A 22552-nucleotide genomic window follows, 5' to 3' on the forward strand; every position below is an offset into this window, starting at 1 on the left:
AGTCCGAAGCTGACCGGGACCTTGTCCCCTACATCGAACCTGAGTCCGAAGCTGACATCGAACCGGAGTCCGAAGCTGACCGGGACCCTGTCCCCTACATCGAACCTGAGTCCGAAGCTGACATCGGACCGAAGTCCGAAGCTAACTGATCATAACATAACGTATCACTTAGCATGAACACACATAATACTGTCTGAGCCACGAAGGCTTCAAACATGCTAACTACTGCGTCGGATAAAAATCTGGATACTACTGCTAGCTAAACGGGCCGGCATTGCGGCCTTAGACCCGCTCCTACTGAAAAGGAACTCACCTGAACTGCTGAGCCCTGCTGATAAACCTCTGGCTGCTACTCGACAATCCCCTGAACCGCTGCTCCTCCAGCTCTCCGAGCTATCAATATACATATATCACTTAGTCTGACAGTCAACTAAGTCAACTCTGGTCAAAGTCAACCTTCCAGGTCAACCCTACTCGCCGAGTCTTCCTAAAGACTCGCCGAGTTCATAAGCTCAGGGTCTTTCTTATTCGCGACCCGACTCGCCGAGTCAGTCCATGACTCGCCGAGTCCAACTAGTTCCAAGTCCTGTCCTGTCCAACTCGTTGAGTCACCACCCGACTCACTGATTCGAGTCTCAACTCAAAGGGTTTAGGGTTTCGCGATCTGACTCGCCGAGTCCAAGAACAGACCCGCCGAGTCCAAGACAATCTTCAACCAACTCGTCGAGTTGTTCATCCAACTCGCCGAGTCCATGCCTAACTTCAACCGACTCGACGAGCTGTTCATCCTACTCGTCGAGTTCCTCCTCATCTTCAAGCTACTCGCCGAGTCCACTCGAAGGACTCGCCGAGTCTATCCAGTCCTCAATCCATGCAGTGGCTTTTCGAGCCAAACAGAACTTCCAACTCATAGATCCATACTTCTAGGGCCTATTCCCCACGTAAAGTGGCAAACTTTACGTGTAGATTGAGAGATCTATGCTCAAAACACACTAAACTAGGGTTTATGGCAAACATGCCTCTTCAACATACCAAGGGCTGATACTTTAGGGGATTCAAGACCAAAACCAACATGGATCTGAGGTAGCAACCTCAGATCTGAACCTCCAACTCGAATTGGTTACATATCATACCAATAATGACCAAAACTCACACAAAAGAATAGATCTAGATGCAAAGGGAGTCCAATCAACAGCTTATTACCTCCAAATGCTCTGAAATGTCTTCTCAATCTCGGATCTACAGTCCCTTCTTGCTCTTCCAAGGCTTTTCTTCCTTCTCCAAGCTTATAGTGCTCTCTTTGATGCAAGATCTAGCTCAAAAGCGGATATGGCGGCTAGGGTTGATGTTCTGGGGGGTAAAGAGGCACTAAAGGAACCCTAGGAAAGAGAATGAGACGCTTAAATAGGCTCCAAGTCCCGGATTTAGGGTTTTCCTCATTCAGACCCAACTCGTCGAGTCTCCTTGGCCGACTCGCCGAGTCGGTCGCTAACACATCAACCCGGATCCCGCTCGGACTCACCGAGTCCCTCCATGGACTCGCCGAGTCTCTCCTAAAAATTGAGGTCTTCTTTCTTTTCTTTTCTTGACTTTCCAAACTTTGGGGTGTTACACTGACCTACCCGATACGGCCATTCTGGGGTGCCGACCTACCTGGTACGGCTATTCTAGGGTGCCGACCTACCCGTGTCAAGCCATTCTGGGGTGCTGACCTACCCATGTCAAGCCATTCTGGGGTGCTGACCTACCCGTCGGTCCTAGCAACCGACCCTCGGGGACTATTCCACCCCCTACTGCTACTATCACATATATCATAACATACACATACTATCAGACATATCTGGGGTGTCCGAACCACCCTTCGGTCCTAACAACCGAACTTGGGGACTATTCCCCTCCTACTACCACTATCACATATAACATATCATGCCAGCATATAAACATATCATCACATACTGTCAAACATATATGGGGTGTCTGACCTACCCTTCGGTCCTAACAACCGAACTCTACTACTATCACATATAACATATTTGTTGGATTAGTGTCTAAGTCCATAACTATTTTGGTATGTACTTGACCCGATGGTGCATGGTCCTTTTGGGTTGCCTTCACCAAAGCAACTTGATTGGAGAAATAAATAAAGAGAGAGAGGTTATTATGATTTATTAATATGTTATAAGAATAATATATTAAAGGAGAAATCATATTTGTTTAATTAATATTGGTCAATAATTAATTAAGAATTAATTTTGTGATCAAGTGTAATTAATTAAACTAGAGGGGCTGAATTGTAATTATGTGATAGTTACAAAATAAGGTAAGGATTATCTTATATATATGGTGAACAAATTTGAGGTGTAAATCCCTTAGAATTCGACTAGGATAAGGGTTTCTAGGACTTATCTTATGGTTGCTTGGTGGACAAGCAACTAGATAAGGATAAGGACTAAAACCTTAATCTTTACACCTATATAAACCCCCTAGGGCTTAGGAATTCGTCGAACCCTTCCCAAGAAGTCCTAGGGACGAATTCTAACACCTCTCCTCTCTCTTTATACCTTCTCCACTTGCTTATGGTGTTTGTAAGCCATTAGAGGAGTGACACTTGTGACTCTCAGCTTTCCAAGGTCAATTCAAGGAGGAATTAGATTGTTATTGCTATATGACAATCAAGGTATGTTCTTAAACCTATTTACATGTGAATTCTGATTTCCACATGCTAGAATTAGGGTTCAAAGTCTTGGATTCAAAGTATGTACAATAGAGAAACCTAGATCCAAGCATTAGGGTTTGTATAAGCACATAGGATGTCTTATGACCAAAACCCATCAGTGGTATCAGAGCCATGATTGGTTTGTATTGTATTGATGCTAGATGTAACTGAAAATCGTGTTTTGGCCTCACTGTTCGACCTGACTCGGCGAGTCACTCTTGGACTCGGCGAGTCAGCCCTACTCGGCGAGTTCCAGAGGGTGACTCGGCGAGTCGGTGCGTCAGATAGTGCTTATCTCGGGATTTCTTGCTGTTTTTGCATTGGGATAATTACCTTATCATGTTAGATTAATATTAATCCGATTATATGATATATTTGACTATATTTTTAATCTAATTGAAGATATTTATCAATTAATAAAATAATTGTTTCCTTATAAGATAATTGATTAATTATTTTAAGTAAATTGATAAATTATTTTGCAAGAAATCATCAAATATGGATAATTATGTGATTAAATGTTAATTTGAATTATTTGTTATTTGATCCTTGTTGTTGTGAAAAGTTTCATATTTGGCCCTTTAGGTTTTATAGTTTAAATTTGAACCCCAAAAGTTTTGTTGTTTTGAAATTTAAATAGTTGAAACCCTAATGTTTTGAAAAAGGTTTCAAAACTTGCCCTCAAGTTTTGGAATTTAAATTTTGATTAAATAGTTTAATTTTGATGCATATTTAAATTCTAAACCCTAATGTGTTGAAATGTTTCAAAACTTGCCCTCAAGTTTTGGAATTTAAAAGTTGATTAAAAGTTTAATTAGGAATGTTAAATTCTAAAAATCTAGTATTGTTTTGAAAAAGTTCACATCACACCCTTATGGTTTTATTAATTAATTAAGGTGTATAATTAAAAGAGGTTTAGTAAATCCATAAAAGTTTAGGTTTACAATTTAATTGAATTTAAAGTATAATTGTTAAATTAGACCACCTAGTATTTTGAAAGTATAAAATACACCCTATACTATATATAACATTAAAAGGCTAACACTATATATATGTATGAGTAAAAGTCAGTCTTACCGTTAGTAGGCCTCATTCTCGAAGCTGGTCTATAAGGGGTGTTTAAGGAAATTGCCTATAAAATGGCGATTGAATGGGTATCCACTCTTACCCACCGCACTCTTGACTAGTGGAGGGCCGTTAGCCGAACGGGTAGGATAGGACGAAACCTTCCATTATAAGTATAATGAATTATTAAAGTAACTAAATGTTTCATAAAATTCCCAATCTTAGTTACTTAGGCAAAAGTGAATTGATGCAATTCCATGAAATTACACTTTGTGCCCTTGCAAAGACGTTAGTGGAGCGTGTGTGGTTTATCGGCACACTAAATGGTTCTAAGCAATGGTAGCAAAGGGTGACTCAATGTTTGTCATAGTTCGGTGGAGCGTGTGTGGTTTACCGGCACATCGAATAGGTGACTGTAACATGTGAGGGCACCATGTAAGTTTGCATGGTTATTCACACCCGCTTTGTGATCCTCGGCATCCCAGTCACAAACTAGAGGGGCATATCGAGATTTAAACATGCCATTGAAAGTTCAATGAATCTCAAAGGATCTAGGAGTTTTCATAGATTTAAAACTTAAATTTCTTTTCGTTTTTCATGGTGGAAATTAGTGAATCGTCATTCACTTACCTTCAAATGTTCTGCAATTTGGGTTACGGCATCCCTCTCCCGAGTTGTAGAATATTGTGTTGGGTCCTAGCCTTAGTATTTCATTTGGGTGATTTACTAAGGACTCAATCAATCAACTAACTTGAATTTGTTTTTTCTCCCATTTTGTAGATGTCAAAGTTCGACAACTATGGTCTTTCCAAATCCCGTGGAACAAGCATTCCACATGAAGATGGTATTCCACGATTCAATCGAGGAACGAGAAATCATGCTTCACTTCCTCCTCCTCCTCCTATTGTTCTCCCCAACCCACAAGATCGAAGAATTGAAAGGTTCAATATCACTAAAGCCCTATTGGAAATGAAACATGAAGATGGTAAACCCGTGTGTGCCCACGTTCTAGGAATGAAATCACACATTGATAGGTTGATAATGTTGGGTGTGTCATTCCCGAATGAGTTGGCTGTGAATTGGGTTTTTCAGTCACTTCCAGAATCATATAATGAGTTCAAAAGAAAGTATTATATGATGGATCATGACGACAACCTCATTGACCTAACTTACATGCTCATTGCTGCTGAATCAGAAATGATTTGGCGAAGCAATGGAGCGTATTTGTTGGGAGAGTCAACCGACCATACTTCCGAGGACGTTCTAGGAGAACCGACCTGCGTTTGCTGCCAACAGAAAGGGCGTTGGATACAAGTCTGCCCAAAGAGCCTGAAGAGTCCAGAAGATGGGAGAGTCAAAGAGTATGGCTGCGCTTCAGGTAAAATCCACTATCTAACTCCATTAAGTTCCTATTCATTAATTCTTAATACATAATGTAATAAGATTGCATTTGAATGTTTTACAGGATCGGTGAAAAGAAAGGAAGCTTGGTGAAAGAGCAAGATGAATCTAATCACAAGGAATGGATCTTGATCGCATGGACTTGAAAATTAGATTTTGATCTTAGATAGTTATGATAGAGTTGTTAGAAATTTTTCTTTTGAAATACATAGTTTTCAATGGATTTTGCATTGTAAAGACATATGTTTTCCGCTGCTTTTATAAATAAAATAAATTTTCGTTTGACTTGTTTATTTATTTGTTTATTTCCTTGCAATGAAATCGTTATGAAAATTGGTGTTTGCATATTTCTACAACAAATGGATATGATTCTTATTTATGGTGTTTATGGAAAAGTCGAAAATTTACCAAATAGGGAGAGTTTTCTCATCGCCCAAGTTTCAATTGGACAGAAATTTGGAATCATGCAACTTGGTTGCACGATGAATGAGAAATTTCATATATGGAAATTAGACTAATTCGTTGACAAGGTGTCAAGTGAAGGAATAAGAGATCGAGCACACAATGTTGCGTGTTGATCAAGTCCACCATAAGAGTAAAAATGATATTCGTCATGATTTACTAAAGGTTTAGTAAATATGATTATACTTACATGATTAGGTGTAATTCTGAATTGATTAAAGGGTTTAAATCAATAGTAGAACGAATAAGAAGAATCAAGTAGGCAGAAAGATAAAAGTTACTCCATTCTAAGATGAAGTGAGAGTACCTTTTATGCTTTATGATAGGTCTTAATGATTAAGAACCATATCTCAATTGATCCTCTAAGTGAGTCTTAGTACAATTGTATGTCTAAGAAGAGTAATCAAGAACTGAATAAATGGTTAAATCAATAAGTCAATCATACTTCGTTCCAATAACAAATCTTAAAGTTAAGATTGTGACATTGAGTGAAAGGTATTAAGAAGGTTTGTAACTTTCATTAAATGTGGAAAGTTGTGATGTCTTGGATAAGACAAAGACCAACTAGGACCAATTTATGAAGTGTTTTGATAAAAACTACACTAACTCTTGAATATTTGTTTGTCAAAAAATGTTTATTGACAAGAGAATCTTATATGTCAAGGAGTCAGTGGGAGTCTTAATGGTCTTGAAAGGTTTCAAGAACAAATCAAATAAACCTTATCGATCATCACTAGCACACGAGTTGAGGTTTACAACCTATCGTGTTGACATTATTTTGATTCTGTGCCAATCCAATCGAGTTAATTATGCATGTGAGTTCTATGAGTTCTCATTTTGAACGCATAAAAGGCAAAGCACCTTAATCAATGAAAGGTACATTGATAGGAAATGGTGAGCTGCTTAACTACTTGGAAGACATGGTGGGTAGCTGTGCTACCATAAAGGCAAGAAATCGAGATCAAGAAAGTTCGATCCATAAGAGTTTGAATTTGTCGTAAACTTTGGTTTTGACAAATTCACATGGATAGGAACACATACACCGCTCAAATCTAAGTGTCATAAGATTTCCTCCTTCATGAAAATGATTGTGAGGAAATGCTTTCACTAAGAAAGATTTAAGAAGATAGTGATTGTAAAATTGCATTCTCGAATTCGATTATGGTTACGGTATCCCTTTCCATAATTTGAATTGTGAGGTTTGGCAATTAGTCTTAATTGTTTAGACACACATATGAACTATCAAAGGCAAATGTGTATAAGTTCAAGAAACCTTGATAAAAGATTATCAAAGCACTAAGTATTAAAAACATGAACTTAAGAAATTCAATAAGTATTGTTTTCTGAAAGTTAAGATGTTTATGAATACATGTCGAAGCTAGTGGGAGCATAAGTGTTATGTTTTATAATAATCATCATGATAGTGGGAGCATAAATGTTATGATTGTATTATTATTAAGGAAAGTATTGCAAGGTTAGCAATATTAATTATAGAAAACATGAGTCATACTTTGCAAAGTCGCAATAGTTGAAGAGTTGTTTTGCTATAATTAAGGGAGAGAATATTATGCTTCATTTCAAATCTAAAGGTTTAGGTTGAGAAATGTTAATAAAATTTAGTCAAAGGTACAAAGTGTGTTCTTAAAATTTCGATTATGATTACGGCATCCCTCTTCACAATTCGAATTTTGAGAACATAGCAAATAAAACATTATGCGTCGTGTCCCATACGCTTCGGGTATAGGATCGATTGCAAATGCTTTAATGTTTGACCATTCTAAAATTTTCCAAATGTCGAGCGCATTTAGAGGGAAAAGAGACTAGAATTGGTTTTGACTAAAATAATTAAACAACTATCAAAGGACAATCCAAGTTCGACGAGGATTGGTCGCTTGTGAGTAGTTGGAAGTATAGTATTGGAAAATATGGAAATGTTTCCATATTGGATGGACCATATCAACATCATTACGAATAGATAAGATTCTATTAAGAATGAGTTGTCATATGGAACATATGGAAGTGTGTCCATATTGGGAATTGAATATTGAGAAATCTATGATTAGATTAGAAACTTCTATGCAAAAGGATGTTCAAAGAATGTACTTTGAGTGAGAGACATCACGTCTATGGAATTGTCTTGTAACAATCTCCGATAGAGGACTTTGTAATATCATTTGCAATAGTCTTTGTGACTTTGGTGCAGTGATATTACGAAAGGATAAGTTGCATAGTATGTTAGAATCTAGCATATTTGATATTCTTTAACTTATGGAAAAAGGATTTGGAGTTGAGAAATGAGAATGATTGGAAATGTGTTCAATATGATCTATTTCACAAAGTAAGAACCATAGGTAAACATTGTGTGCATGCTAGGAGCATGGGACAAGTGTTGTAATTCAAGTAAGAAGTTGATTACCCGGAACTACAAATAATGAGTAATCAATATGGTGATAAATAAAAGGTGTTTTATTTATGCTCAAAGGGTTGAGGCCATATGGGATTAGTATTATTCTTGTGTTTCACATTTGCATGTTTTGACTTCCAGAATAATTGAGTTTATTAAGAATAATCGAATTATTCAAACGGGCCACAGTCGTTCATATGTTGGAAGTAGATATGAATGAAGACTGTCGTGAATTGGTGTGTGGATTGTCTAGAAAAGTATTAGACATAAGCAAATGTTTGCTGCAACGTTCATGAGTGCTTACGAATATGATTTGAACATTGGATTAAACCCACGCTCACTTGGATCACTCCATGAATTGTATCACGAGTGATTGGTGAGACGATAACATCTTATATTCTTGAAACCGAGATGTGTGAGTTGTATCTTGCGAATCGGTTGCACATTGATAATATGTAAACGCACTAGTAACTTGGTGTTATAAAACATATTGTTGTGTGTGATTCGGTGCCTGAGTCCAAGCGAGCATTGTATCAAAGTTTATCCGTTCCTTTTATTCAAAGTAGGATAAAAGCGATATCTTTGGGCCCCTCGATGATTTAGTGATGACAAATGTAAATGCTCGGCCGGGCTAGGGCTAATTTGATTTGTTCAATTAGTCAGTCGTCATAAATCGGGAATCGAGATATAGTACAAAGAGAATGATTTGAAATCATGTCTCATATGATATCTAGAATGGAGGAATATATGATCCATTATCTAAGGACACGCGTATTTGATATGATCAGAGTTGACAGCGGCTTTGGAAAGCTACGATTGCAGATCGGGATCTGAAGTCATACGCAGAATAGTTATTAGACTTATCCAAGTGGGAGACTGTTGGATTAGTGTCTAAGTCCATAACTATTTTGGTATGTACTTGACCCGATGGTGCATGGTCCTTTTGGGTTGCCTTCACCAAAGCAACTTGATTGGAGAAATAAATAAAGAGAGAGAGGTTATTATGATTTATTAATATGTTATAAGAATAATATATTAAAGGAGAAATCATATTTGTTTAATTAATATTGGTCAATAATTAATTAAGAATTAATTTTGTGATCAAGTGTAATTAATTAAACTAGAGGGGCTGAATTGTAATTATGTGATAGTTACAAAATAAGGTAAGGATTATCTTATATATATGGTGAACAAATTTGAGGTGTAAATCCCTTAGAATTCGACTAGGATAAGGGTTTCTAGGACTTATCTTATGGTTGCTTGGTGGACAAGCAACTAGATAAGGATAAGGACTAAAACCTTAATCTTTACACCTATATAAACCCCCTAGGGCTTAGGAATTCGTCGAACCCTTCCCAAGAAGTCCTAGGGACGAATTCTAACACCTCTCCTCTCTCTTTATACCTTCTCCACTTGCTTATGGTGTTTGTAAGCCATTAGAGGAGTGACACTTGTGACTCTCAGCTTTCCAAGGTCAATTCAAGGAGGAATTAGATTGTTATTGCTATATAACAATCAAGGTATGTTCTTAAACCTATTTACATGTGAATTCTGATTTCCACATGCTAGAATTAGGGTTCAAAGTCTTGGATTCAAAGTATGTACAATAGAGAAACCTAGATCCAAGCATTAGGGTTTGTATAAGCACATAGGATGTCTTATGACCAAAACCCATCAATATCATGCCAGCATATAACATATCAGGTAGTAGCAAAACTAGATGATATCACAAATACAATCATCTAACATACAACTCCTAGTGGTGGGCCGACATTGTGGTCGTTAACCCACCGCTACTGGGGTAACTCATCTCACACTAGGGGTGTGTAAAAAAACCGCAAAACCGAAAAACCGAGCCGATCTGGCCAATCCGAAACCGAGAAAAACCGAAACCGAAAAAACCGACTATCTACGGGTCGGTTTCGGTTTAGATATTTCGATATCCGCGGATACCCGAACCGAACCGTCATATATATATATATATATATATATATATATATATATATATATATATATATATATATATATATATAATATTTTTCCGTGTTCCATGCGCAATCAAAAAATTTTTTAATTGATTCATCGTACTAAATAAAATCCATTAGCTCAAACGGAACTGAATTAATATTTTAAAACCTTCATCACAATTTATGGTTAATTTTATTATTATAGTTATTATATAAATAATAATATATAATTTGAACTTCAACAAGTATTCTGACTTGACTTACCGATAGTTTATATTTTAATTAATGGTTTCAATTTTTTGTATTTACCGGGTACCCGTGAACCGAACCGTGGTTACCCGTCTTTATACGGTTCGGTTTTTTTCATAATTCGGTTCGGTTTCGGTTAGTGCATGTTAGGTACCCACTCCGTGGTCATGGTTCATAATTTTTTTACTATCCGAGTCGAACCGCCCCGTAAACACCCCTACCTCACACTGCTGAAGTCCCGTAGACACAATCCCACACTGTTGTAGTCCCGCAGACTCAACCCCAGCTGCTGGATGACAGGTTCCCGAACTGTCAATACCAAAATAACACCCAATTAATAATTGGGCCCAACACATAACCATAATACATACTTGGATAATTACTACATTACCCCAAGCTTGGCTTATTCAAGCCCAAGGCCCAAACCATAGGCCCAAAGTCCAACTAGGAATCAAGGCCCAATATATGCCCAATTTTCCAAATTGGGCCCAAGCCTATACATGGTCTTACTCTAAGCCCCAACATCATATAATCATTAAGGCCCAAACTATGGCCCAATTTTCCAAATTGGGCCCAAGCCCCTTGCATGGGCCTTACCCAAGGCCCATTAAATTACTCTAGACCATTTGCTTGATCTTAGATAGCCCATTTAATAACCCAATCATCAAGGCCCAACAATAAACCCAAGTGAAATTAGGGTTTCACATAAAATGATAATTAGGGTTAAGTTTCCTGCTTAACCCATTAAGGACTTAATCCATTAAGTCCACTGTCGCTTAGATTAATCTTGCCAAAGATTATTATTTAATATCCCCAGTTATTAAATAATTCCCGTGTGTCCCGATTAATTTCCCAAAATTAGGGTTTTGATTGCATTAGGGTTTTCTAAACTCTAATTAGGGTTTCCAACCCAAGCACAAGCCCATTTATTAACTTATTGGACTTTTAGGTTATTTAGGTATTTATTGGGCCTATCAAGCCCACTAGGGTTTTATTGGGTCTATTAGAATCCATTAGACTCATTAGGGGTTTCACTAAGCCCATTTGGCTTCATTGGGCCCATTAGACTAACAAGGCCTATTAGGGTTTCAAGCATCCCCAAACGAGTCAACTCACAATAAAAGCACACCGCCACCCAACACGGCGACCGGTGGCGGAAGGAGGCGGCAGCCACCACCCTACGGTGGTGGTTTTCAGTTTTCTTTTCATTATTCTAATTTGTAGTACACTTTACAATGGTAAATCTCAACTAAAAACGCACACACTCACTAAACACACACATACATGGCGGTGTATGGTGGCAGCCACCACCTCACAGTGGTGGCGGTGGCTTTTCCATGAACCTCGGCTAAACAAACACACAAACAATCTCGTAACTATCGCAACAGTAAAAACACATGAACACACACCCATAAGTACACCCACAGCCACCTCTCACGGTGGCTAGTGACGGCGGAAAAAGGCAGAACGGCAGCAACATCGCTCTAGACGGACGGCAGCGGCATGAAAGCTTCTAAGGTGGCTGTTGGACAGAAGAAGAAGAAGAAGAAATGGTGGCTATCAGACTCGGAGTGACATTAACGCCTCTACAGGTGGCGAAGGGCGGTGGTTTCGTTCTTCAACGGAAGCAGCAACGATCTACGATCCCGTTCCTGGTCTTCGTCGTCTCTCCCTCGACTGCCCACGACGTCACCAACTACGGATGTGACATCTCGAGGGCAAGGTAGCGGTGGTAGTCGGCTGGAGCTTGTCGGTGACCCTTGATCAGAACAACAAATAACGGCAGCAGGACACGGTGACGCGAGCTATAGCGGCAGCAGACGACGTTCATGGCAGTCTTTCCGATTTCTCACATCATTACCGGCTGCTAGTGTTGGCGCTTCAAGGCAAGGCAGTTGCTCGTCGGTGCCCACGGAAGGAGGTGGTTGGCTTCGGTGGTCGCAGAAACAAGGGAGTAAGGTGGAGGCTGATGGTAGGGGCATAAAGATGGAGTGGTGTTTGTTCCTTCTTAGGGTTAGGGTTACACACCCTTTAAATACCCGCCTCCATCTACAAGTTCTCCATAATGACAATAATAGTCCCTCCCCATAACATTTTCTTCAAACTCAATCCAATATTTACCATTTAAACCCCATCTTCTGAAACCCATCACAAATAAGGTCGTAAATTTACCAATCAACCCTCTTTCTACAAAACCTCTTCAAAAGAAGTCCCATATGTTACCATTTAGTCCCTGCCCTCATTAATACTTACAAATTAAGTCCGGATTTTACTCTTTTAGCCTCCAATCACTTAAAGTTTGTCAATTAGCTCTACGAGACCATCATTTGACATATAATTATTTATTTTAGGGCTTCTATGCATTCATCAATTTATTTTTTATTTAATAAATAAACGGGGTTTTACAACTCTCCCCCACTTAAATTAGATTTCGTCCTCGAAATCATTCCTTACGAATCCTTACATACCAAGCCACTCTAGTAGCATGGTCACCAACCTAGGCACACCCTAGCCTCCCCAGGGTAGCCATGATCAATCCTCGTAAAGCCCTAAAATCTGCAGGTGAACGAATTCCTCGCAACAAGATCTCGTCTACTACGTCTAAAGTCTGCTGTCTCGAGATGATCTGAATCCCTAACAGACCACTCATACTGAATCATTATCGTTGAATCGAGGCTGTTTATCCCTCGATTGGCTACTCAACTACTGATAACCTGAGGCTCCCACTAGAAAATGGAAATCACAGACCCAATTATCTCTGCAGGTCACTTATACTCGGCTAAAGCTCGGACAATCCCGTTGTGATTGACTTGGCATATCCCAAACAATCTGTTATTCCTTCCGAACTTACAACCCAAAACGCAAATACTAATACTGCCCGGACGTTGAAACTGCCCGAACACTGAACTGCCTGAAGCAGTATGCTGCCACATGGCTGCTTCCCAAAAGCTACCGAGACCTCCTGGGTCTCAATTCGCTCGCCAGTCATCTGAAATATCGGGTTCCGGCCCGGCTACGGAGCCAAAGGACCCCCACTTAGTCGCCTCACATGGCTTCTGAATGAAATCCTTCTCTGGAACTAGTTGCGACTAGTTATTATGCCACTGTGGTTCTAACAACCTCCTAATCTAACTGCTCGGGTCCATACGTCGAATCCTGTCATCTTCAAATCCAAGGCTGAAAGTGATTGCTACCTAACCAATGATAGCCTTATCTCAGATGTCCTAAAGCAGTCCATTACTTCCATGATCTCATAACTGTAGTGGCGTTCCTACAATCTTATCACTGGCTCAACCAGAGCTAATCCATCTGGGTAATACCAAGATCCAATATGTGGATTTCCATATCTCACTGCTGCACCCAAAGTGGTGGGTACTACTGTTCCTTCCTCGTTCTAACAACACGCTCATGCCATCTACCAACCTAGTGAATACTACGGCTACACCCGCAGACTTACAACACTTTATCACTATCTAGCTGCTAGTGAATGCTACGGCTACACCCGCAGACTTACAACACTCTAATCATTATCTGCCAACCTGGTGAATGCTACGGCTACCCCCGCAGACTTACAACACCCCTCATACTATCTGCTGCTAGTGAATGCTACAGCTACACCCGCAGACTTACAACACTTTCCGTGCTAACCGACCGCTAGTAAATGCTACGGGTACCCCCGTAGTCTTACAACACTTTTCATACTATTTGACTGCTTGTGAATGCTACAGCTACTCCCGTAGTCTTGCAACACTTTCCATACCCGGGTCGAGCACGCACTCGACCTAACCCTCAACTGAACTCGAGTCCTAACCGGAACTCTAACCTGGTTCCCGAAACCTGCTATCACGTGACCCCATTGTATCAGTACCGCACTCATGCCCATGATCAAAGTGTCACAGTAAACCACGAAATCATCTACACTCTCTGGCAGGGTGAGAATCGGTGCCTCGCACGACCGATGTCTGAGAGTCTCGAGGCTGCCTGCTGCTCAGGCCCCCAACGAAAGGTCACCGACTTCTTGGTCAGTCGGGTCAAAGGAACCTCAATCTCGGAGAAGTCCCGTATAAATCTCTGGTAATAACCCGCTATACCCAGGGAAATCCAAATCTCAGATGGAGACCTCGGAATCTCCCACTGCATCACGACCTCTATCTTGGCCGAATCAACTAGAATACCCTTCTGGTTGACAAGGTGGCCAAGAGATTGCACCTTGCACAACCAGAATTCATAGTTGGAGAGCCTTATAAAAAGTCTCTCCCCCACTTAGATTCGACTAAGTCTTCACATTACATGAGAATTAAAGGATTCCCAATCCTTCTCGCTTTCTAATATCCCACTGATGACAACCTGTGCCTGCCAATGCTAGCGCTTAATCGCCGATTAAACCTTGAGATCTCCCATCCTCGGAAATCTCGATGAGTACTCTTGAAATCTGATCCAATCTGACACCTCAATCCATCTAACATGCTGTCAATTAAAGACCTTAATCTTCACTCTAGCTGACGAATCCTCATTCCCACTCCCAATCTTGCAGTACCACTGCATTCTAACCGAACACAGCCCATGCGAAAACACAATTCTCTTGAACATCCAATGACCAACCACTTATGCATCTAACACCCACGACTGACACTACCCTCTACCTGTCACCAGTTCTGTCCTAGTAACGGTAGTGCCTTGAACTCCAAAGTTCATCCATAAACAATTACCGACCATACCTGAACAATGATTGAACCTCTGAACGCTGCCTTCATTGGAGAACAATCACTCCAACCCTGATCATATCCTTCAGGGTCTGACACCCTATCACGCTCACTAGATCGCTTGCCAATGGCTAAGCTGTAACAACTGGAACATCCTCTGTCCCCAAACTGAGTCACACATTCTTCCCTGAAGCTTCTTAGATTCTCCAAGACTCTCACTGAATCGAGTATGGATCCTGTGCTTTCAGTAGTACGGGCCCAATACTACCTTCCACACCATCCGTACTTTCCTCAGCAATCCTCCCGAATCCTCCAAGTCACTTCCTCAAACGGGTACTCCCAAGTCTCACTGAACCTCACTTCTAAGTCACTGAAATATATCCTAGGCTTCCCTAGGTTCCCGAACTCACCCAATCCTCAGCTGCTGAAAGATTCCTAGTAATGTCAACTAGCTACCTCATGAATAAAGCCACATGCAATAAAGATCAGATAATCCTTCGAGTAAAATACCCATCCTTAGAACGGTTGGACTCAGACAAGAGTTGCGCAATAGGGTCAAGTCTCTCACTCTGAGATTATCCAGCATGTGTCCCATGTGACCTAGCATATTCACTTAATAGCTAACTCACATCACAAAGAGTCCCACAAAGCACAAAGCAACAGCATTCAGACAATGGAAAATCTAACCATCATATTCCAATCAGATCATTTTATCCTCTAATCAGGAATCTATACATGCAATTCCAAGGCTCATACAATCAGGCATAACCTAAACGGGCTATCCTATCAATGATTGATCAGTACTAGCATGCAAGTCTACAAGCACATATAATAGGCATATAAGGCATCCTCCTAGATCCTTAGCCCTAATCTAGCATGCAGTTCTCATAATCATATCATAGCATAACATAACATAACATGTATAGGTATCTTGGGGAAAAACTTACTTGAGCTCGGCTGATTGCACGCATCACACACTTTGTTCTTCTCAAAGTTCTTTTCTCTTTTCATATTCTTTTCAACTCCTTTTTATAAAATGGTTTTACTTTTGAAAATTTTCAAACCAAGCCCTTAGTTTGAGTTCAGAAACACCCAAGAGTATGTCCAAATCCCTCAAACCAAGGCTCTGATACCAACTTCTAACATCCCAAAAATACAGGCTAAAAATTTCATTTTTAAATACATTAATAAAAAACCAACAATATAAGAAAACAATCGAAACATGTTATCATAAAACAATATCAGAGTGTAATCCCAAAGATCTCGTGTGTGGAAAACCATAGTGTGATGCACTACGATCAAGCCAGATCCTTTCCTTTGAAAACGAGTACCTGAAACCAAAAGTGTAAACCGTAAGCACAAAGCTTAGTGAGTTCCCCCATCATACCACATACCATATAATCACATAGCATACATACTGTCGGGCAATTCTGGGGTGCCTGACCTACCCGATACGGCCATTCAGGGGTGCCGACCTACCCGGTACGACTATTATGGGGTGCCGACGTACCCGTGTCAAGCCATTCTGGGGTGCTGACCTACCCATGTCAAGCCATTCTGGGGTGCTGACCTACCCGTCGGTCCTAGCAACCGACCCTTGGGGACTATTCCACCCCTACAGCTACTATCACATATATCATAACATAAACATACTATCAGACATATCTGGGGTGTCCGAACTACCCTTCGGTCCTAACAACCGAACTTAGGGACTATTCCCCTTCTACTACCACTATCACATATAACATTTCATGCCAGCATATAAACATATCATCACATACTGTCAGACATATCTGGGGTGTCTGACCTACCCTTCGGTCCTAACAACCGAACTCTACTACAATCACATATAACATATCATGCCAGCATATAACATATCAGGTAGTAGCAAAACTAGATGATATCACAAAGACAATCATCTAACATACAAATCCTACTGGTGGGCCGATATTGTGGTCGTAGACCCACCGCTATTGGAAGGTAACTCACCTCACACAGCTGAAGTCTCGTAGACACAATCCCACACTGTTGTAATCCCGCAGACTCAACCCCAGCTGTTGGATGACAGGTTCCTAAACTGTCAATACCAAAATAACACCCAATTAATAATTGGGCCCCAACACATAACCATAATACATACTTGGATAATTACTACATTACCCCAAGCTTGGCTTATTCAAGCCCAAGGCCCAAACTATAGGCCCAAAGTCCATCTAGGAATCAAGGCCCAATATAAAAATTAGGCCCAAGCCTATACATGATCTTACTATAAGGCCCAACACCATATAATCATTAAGGCCCAAACTATGGCCCAATTTTTCAAATTGGGCCCAAGGCCGTTACATGGGCCTTACCCTAGGCCCATTAAATTACTCTTGACCATTTGCTTGATCTTAGATAGCCCATTTAATAACCCAATCATCAAGGCCCAATAGAAAGGTCCAACAGTAAACCCAAGTGAAATTAGGGTTTCACATAAAATGATGATTAGGGTTAAATTTCCTGCTTAACCCATTAAGGAATTAATCCATCAAGGACTTAATCCATTAAGTCCACTGTCGCTTAGATTAATCTTGCCAAAGATTATTATTTAATATCCCCAGTTATTAAATAATTCTCGTGTGTCCCGATTAATTTCCCAAAATTAGGGTTTTGATTGCATTAGGGTTTTTTAAACTCTAATTAATGTTTCGAACCCAAGCACTAGCCCATTGATTAACTTGTTGGACTTTTAGGTTATTTAGGGATTTATTGGGCCTATCAAGCCCACTAGGGTTTTATTGGGTCTATTAGAATCCATTAGACTCATTAGGGGTTTCACTAAACCCATTTGGCTTCATTGGGCCCATTAGACTAACAAGGCCTATTAGGATTTCAAGCATCCCAAACGAGTCAACTCACAATAAAAGCACACCGCCACCCGACACGGCGACCGGTGGCGGAAGGAGGCGGCAGCCACCACCCTACGGTGGTGGTTTTCAGTTTTCTTTTCATTATTCTAATTTGTAGTACACTTTACAATGGTAAATCTCAACTAAAAGCGCACACACTCACTAAACACACACATACATGGCGGTGTATGGTGGCAGCCACCACCTCACAGTGGTGGCGGTGGCTTTTCCATGAACCTCGGCTAAACAAACACACAAACAATCTCGTAACTATCGCAACAGTAAAAACACATGAACACACACCCATAAGTACACCCACAGCCACCTCTCACGGTGGCTAGTGGCGGCGGAAAAAGGCAGAACGGCAGCAACATCACTCTAGACGGACGGCGGCGGCATGAAAGCTTATAAGGTGGCTGCTGGACATAAGAAGAAGAAGAAGAAATGGTGGCTATCAGACTCGGAGTGACATTAACGCCTCTACAGGTGGCGAAGGGCGGTGGTTTCGTTCTTCAACGGAAGCAGCAACGATCTACGATCCCGTTCCTGGTCTTCGTCGTCTCTCCCTCGGCTGCCCACGACGTCACCAACTACGGCTGTGACATCTCGAGGGCAAGGCAGCGGTGGCAGTAGGCTGGAGCTTGTTGGTGACCCTTGATCGGAACAACAAATAACGGCAGCAGGACACGGTGACGCGAGCTGTAGCGGCAGCAGACGGCGTTCATGGCAGTCTTTCCGATTTCTCACATCATTACCGGCGGCTAGGGTTGGCGCTTCAAGGCAAGGCAGTTGCTCGTCGGTGCCCACGGAAGGAGGTGGCTGGCTTCGGTGGTCGCAGAAACAAGGGAGTAGGGTGGAGGCCGATGATGGGGGCATAAGGATGGAGTGGCGGCTGTTCCTTCTTAGGGTTAGGGTTACACACCCTTTAAATACCCGCCTCCATCTACAAGTTCTCCATAATGACAATAATAGTCCCTCCCCATAACATTTTCTTCAAACTCAATCCAATATTTACCATTTAAACCCCATCTTCTGAAATCCCTCACAAATAAGGTCGGAAATTTACCAATCAACCCTCTTTCTACAAAACCTCTTCTAAAGAAGTCCCATATGTTACCATTTAGTCCCTGCCCTCAATAATACTTACAAATTAAGTCCGGATTTTACTCTTTTAGCCTCCAATCACTTAAAGTGTGTCAATTAGCTCTACGAGACCATCATTTGACATCTAATTATTTAATTTAGGGCTTCTATGCATTCATCAATTTATGTATTTATTTAATAAATAAACGGGGTTTTACATGAGGGCCATGATGTGTCATCACACTGGGCCCTTCCCTTTCATACCAGAAGTACCTGAACCATAAACATAAACTGTAAGCACAGAGCTTATTAGTTCCCCAAAGTACCACATACCAAACATATAATTGAGAAACTCACTAAGTTTTGTGTTTATAGTTTTACGTACATGGTTTTAGGTACTTCTGATTCTAAACGGAAGGGCTCGACGTGACTGCACTGCATCCCCTAAAGGTTCCACATTTACTACTTATGATTTTTACTCTGATGTTTACATGATGTAATCACTTTGATTGTTTTTGAACAACTTATTTGTATGGCTTATTGTTTTAAAAATAAAAATTTACTATGAATTTCTTAGACATTACACATAGTTTATAGAAAAAACATCATAAATGGTCCCTATGTTTTCCAGAAATCTGACATTTCGTCCTTAAGTTCAAAAAACCTTATAGAAGGTCTATGTGCTTTCAAAAGTTTGGATGTCTGGTCCTTAATTATCACTTTGTTATCTTTTTTCCATTAAGTGAAGGGCATTTCCATCATTTCACTTTCCTAAGGACCATTATAATGTTTTGTCTTATATATATATATATATATATATATATATATATATATATATATATATATATATATATATATATATATATATATAATTTACAAAGCGTCTCATCCTCCTTCACTCTCTCTCTCTCTCTCTCTAACACACACAATGGAAGCGTTGTTGATTTTAATTTCCTAAATAGAAACATGCTAAGATATGAAATCATCATATAGAAGAACAACGTTTGACTGAAAAAGTGAAAATTGGACTTCGATTTCAACAGAGGACAGAGGGAAACCACCCGTAGATCGAGAACATGGTATCATGAAAGGCTCAGATCTGCAAGTTTGGAAACAAAACTGGAGAAAAGGGATCGGCGATCGACGGATGTAACGCCCGGGTTTTCAGGGCTAAGCATTTTTGTCAATGTAATAGTCTAGGTCAACTATTGTAACTCTTTTTGAAGTAATAAATATAAAATATTTGAGTATTATGTGAATTATGTGTGTTTATGTGTTTATTATTTAATTATAAATGTATAATTAATAAAGAATAAAAATGAGCGTCAAAATTAAAGTGTGAGATAATCCTGATATCTCTACATAAAGTTGTAGAATACGTCTCAAGGTTTCCGTACATATAAAGAATGCCGAAATCCGAGCTATAACGAAGAAGTTATGGCCCGCCGAAGTTTTACGGCAAAACCGGCACGACACCGGGAGACGTAAATAGTGAATTTACGATAGAAGACTTTTTAGCCTTATCAATCTAAACAAAAGTCGTAGAATATGTTAAACTAAGAACATCGATAAAAAGAACGCCCAAATCTGACTTCGTATGAAGAAGTTATGATTTTTCTAAGATTCGGCTTAGCAGTGCACGGCCTGAAACTCGAATTTTAGTTCGAGCGGTTTTTGGCTTACGCAACGTAAATGAGAGTTGAAGATCTCATTAATAGGAAATCAACGGTAAAAAGACAGACAAAAACAGAGTCCGTATGTAGAAGTTATTAATTTTACGCAGACGTTTAACAGTATAATCTCCTTGTACTGTTAAATTTAAGATCGATCGAGAATTGGCTGACGGTGTCAAAATGAAAGTTGTAGATCTTATTATTACCTACGCGTGGATATAAAGAACGTCAAAAACGGAGGTCGTATGTGAAAGTTACGGATTTTAGAAGTCGGAAGTGTGCTGTGCGAAAATGGGTGATGTGGCACAATCTTGGCCATTGCTTTCTCCCCAAGGCTTGCCACCACATGGTGACATGTGGCACCAAGTTCAGCCACATTTCACCCTATAAATACCACCTCTCCCACCCTCATTTTCTTCACACCTTTCCCATTCTTTCTTCTCTTTACTCTCTCTCTCTCTCTAGAACCTCTCTCTAGCCCCGAAATCCCCCGAAAAGCCTAGGGAACCTCCCTAGCACGAGGCGGAAGCCCCGGAGTGCTCGAAGGCTCCGAGAAGAAGAGCTTTTCGGCTCGGGAACGCTGCTCCAAGCAAAGCCCGGTTTTCTATAAAACCCGCTGTAAGTGAGCTACGCCTACGCTATTTTTAATATAGCTTTTATTTAATTATAGTAACGTTATTAGGAACTTATAATAAATACTTGGGCTATTATTATGGGTTATATAAGTATTTTTTTTACGCTTATATAATAATAATAATAATAATAGCTAGACTATTAATTAGTCTCGACGAATAATAAACTAAACTCTAGTGGTAATAATACTAGGTTTCGTCGAAGAAAATTCTTTTTAAGAAGCGAAGCGCTGTCTGAGTTCGGAATCACCACCTTTTCAGGTGAGTGCATATTTACTTTCAACTTACACATAGATATGAAGTATTTAATATAAATTACGTGCTATTTGTGCATATTATCTGAATACTTGCTATCTATGCTGGATGAACGTTTTATACATGTTTTCAAAGATTTAAACTGTATATGTATTTTATATCTACAAAATGTGTTGGGTAAAACATGGGTAGATGTAATAGTTGCTGTGTGACAAAATAAAATAATGAGAGGCCTCGTTATAGATGTTATTGATGATCCAGTCATCTAGCGGAGTATAGATGACGACCACGGACTATTCTAGACAGTCCAGTGGAACACTAGCAGGCTCGCAACCTGTAGGTGTTTATTTGAACTGTGTGTTTATTTGAACTGTGTGCTCACCAGATGTACTCCATCCCCCACATGGTTGCCTATTAGGACATTTATTGCTGAGGAATCCCCTTAGTAGTAGTGTCCGTCCCGATGATGATCCTTAGGCTAGGTCCCTTATGATAGGTGTTTAGGGACGTAAAGTGAGGATAACGGGAACGGGTAATCGGGTTATTGTTGATTGATGAAATTAATAAACTATTTATTGTGGGTTGAAAACCCTATGTGCTCACCAGGCTCCCAAGTCTGACCCACTCAGTTTTATGTATTACAGGTAGTGGCGCTTGAGCATATATACGATGTTTGGACGAGGGATTACGGATATAGGCCTGTAGATATGAAATAATGTAGTAAGGCTTGTATTGTACTGTTTATGCTTTTGATCTGTACGAACATGACATCCCGAGTCTTTTAATGAAATACATTTCTATGGAAATGCTTTTGATAAATCTTTATCATATTATTGTTTTGGGACAAATTCCGCAACACTTTTATTTAAAATGTTACTCTGATTTTTAAACAAAGCATAAACAAACCGGTCTTTTCTGGCCGTGATTTTGGGGATGTCACAGTTGGTATCAGAGCATTAGTTTAAGCGAACTAGGAATTTGTAGGATTTCTAGACTTAAACTTAGAATGCTAAGTGATGATTGTGAGGTGTGAGCACTAGCCTATTTTAGG

General features: G+C 40.0%; 1 long non-coding RNA gene across 1 annotated transcript; it reads left to right on the forward strand.

Moving 5' to 3' along the window:
- Positions 1 to 20881: 20881 nt before the first annotated feature.
- LOC145068267 (uncharacterized) lies at positions 20882 to 22320 on the forward strand. The gene is made up of 3 exons (XR_013688947.1): positions 20882 to 21232; positions 21440 to 21507; positions 22146 to 22320. It is a non-coding gene; the product is annotated as an uncharacterized LOC145068267 (long non-coding RNA).
- Positions 22321 to 22552: the final 232 nt, after the last annotated feature.

Source organism: Lactuca serriola, chromosome 1 (genome assembly GCF_051521515.1).
Source record: "Lactuca serriola cultivar US96UC23 chromosome 1, Lser_US96UC23_V15, whole genome shotgun sequence".
In the NCBI taxonomy this organism is placed as follows: Eukaryota; Viridiplantae; Streptophyta; class Magnoliopsida; order Asterales; family Asteraceae; genus Lactuca; species Lactuca serriola.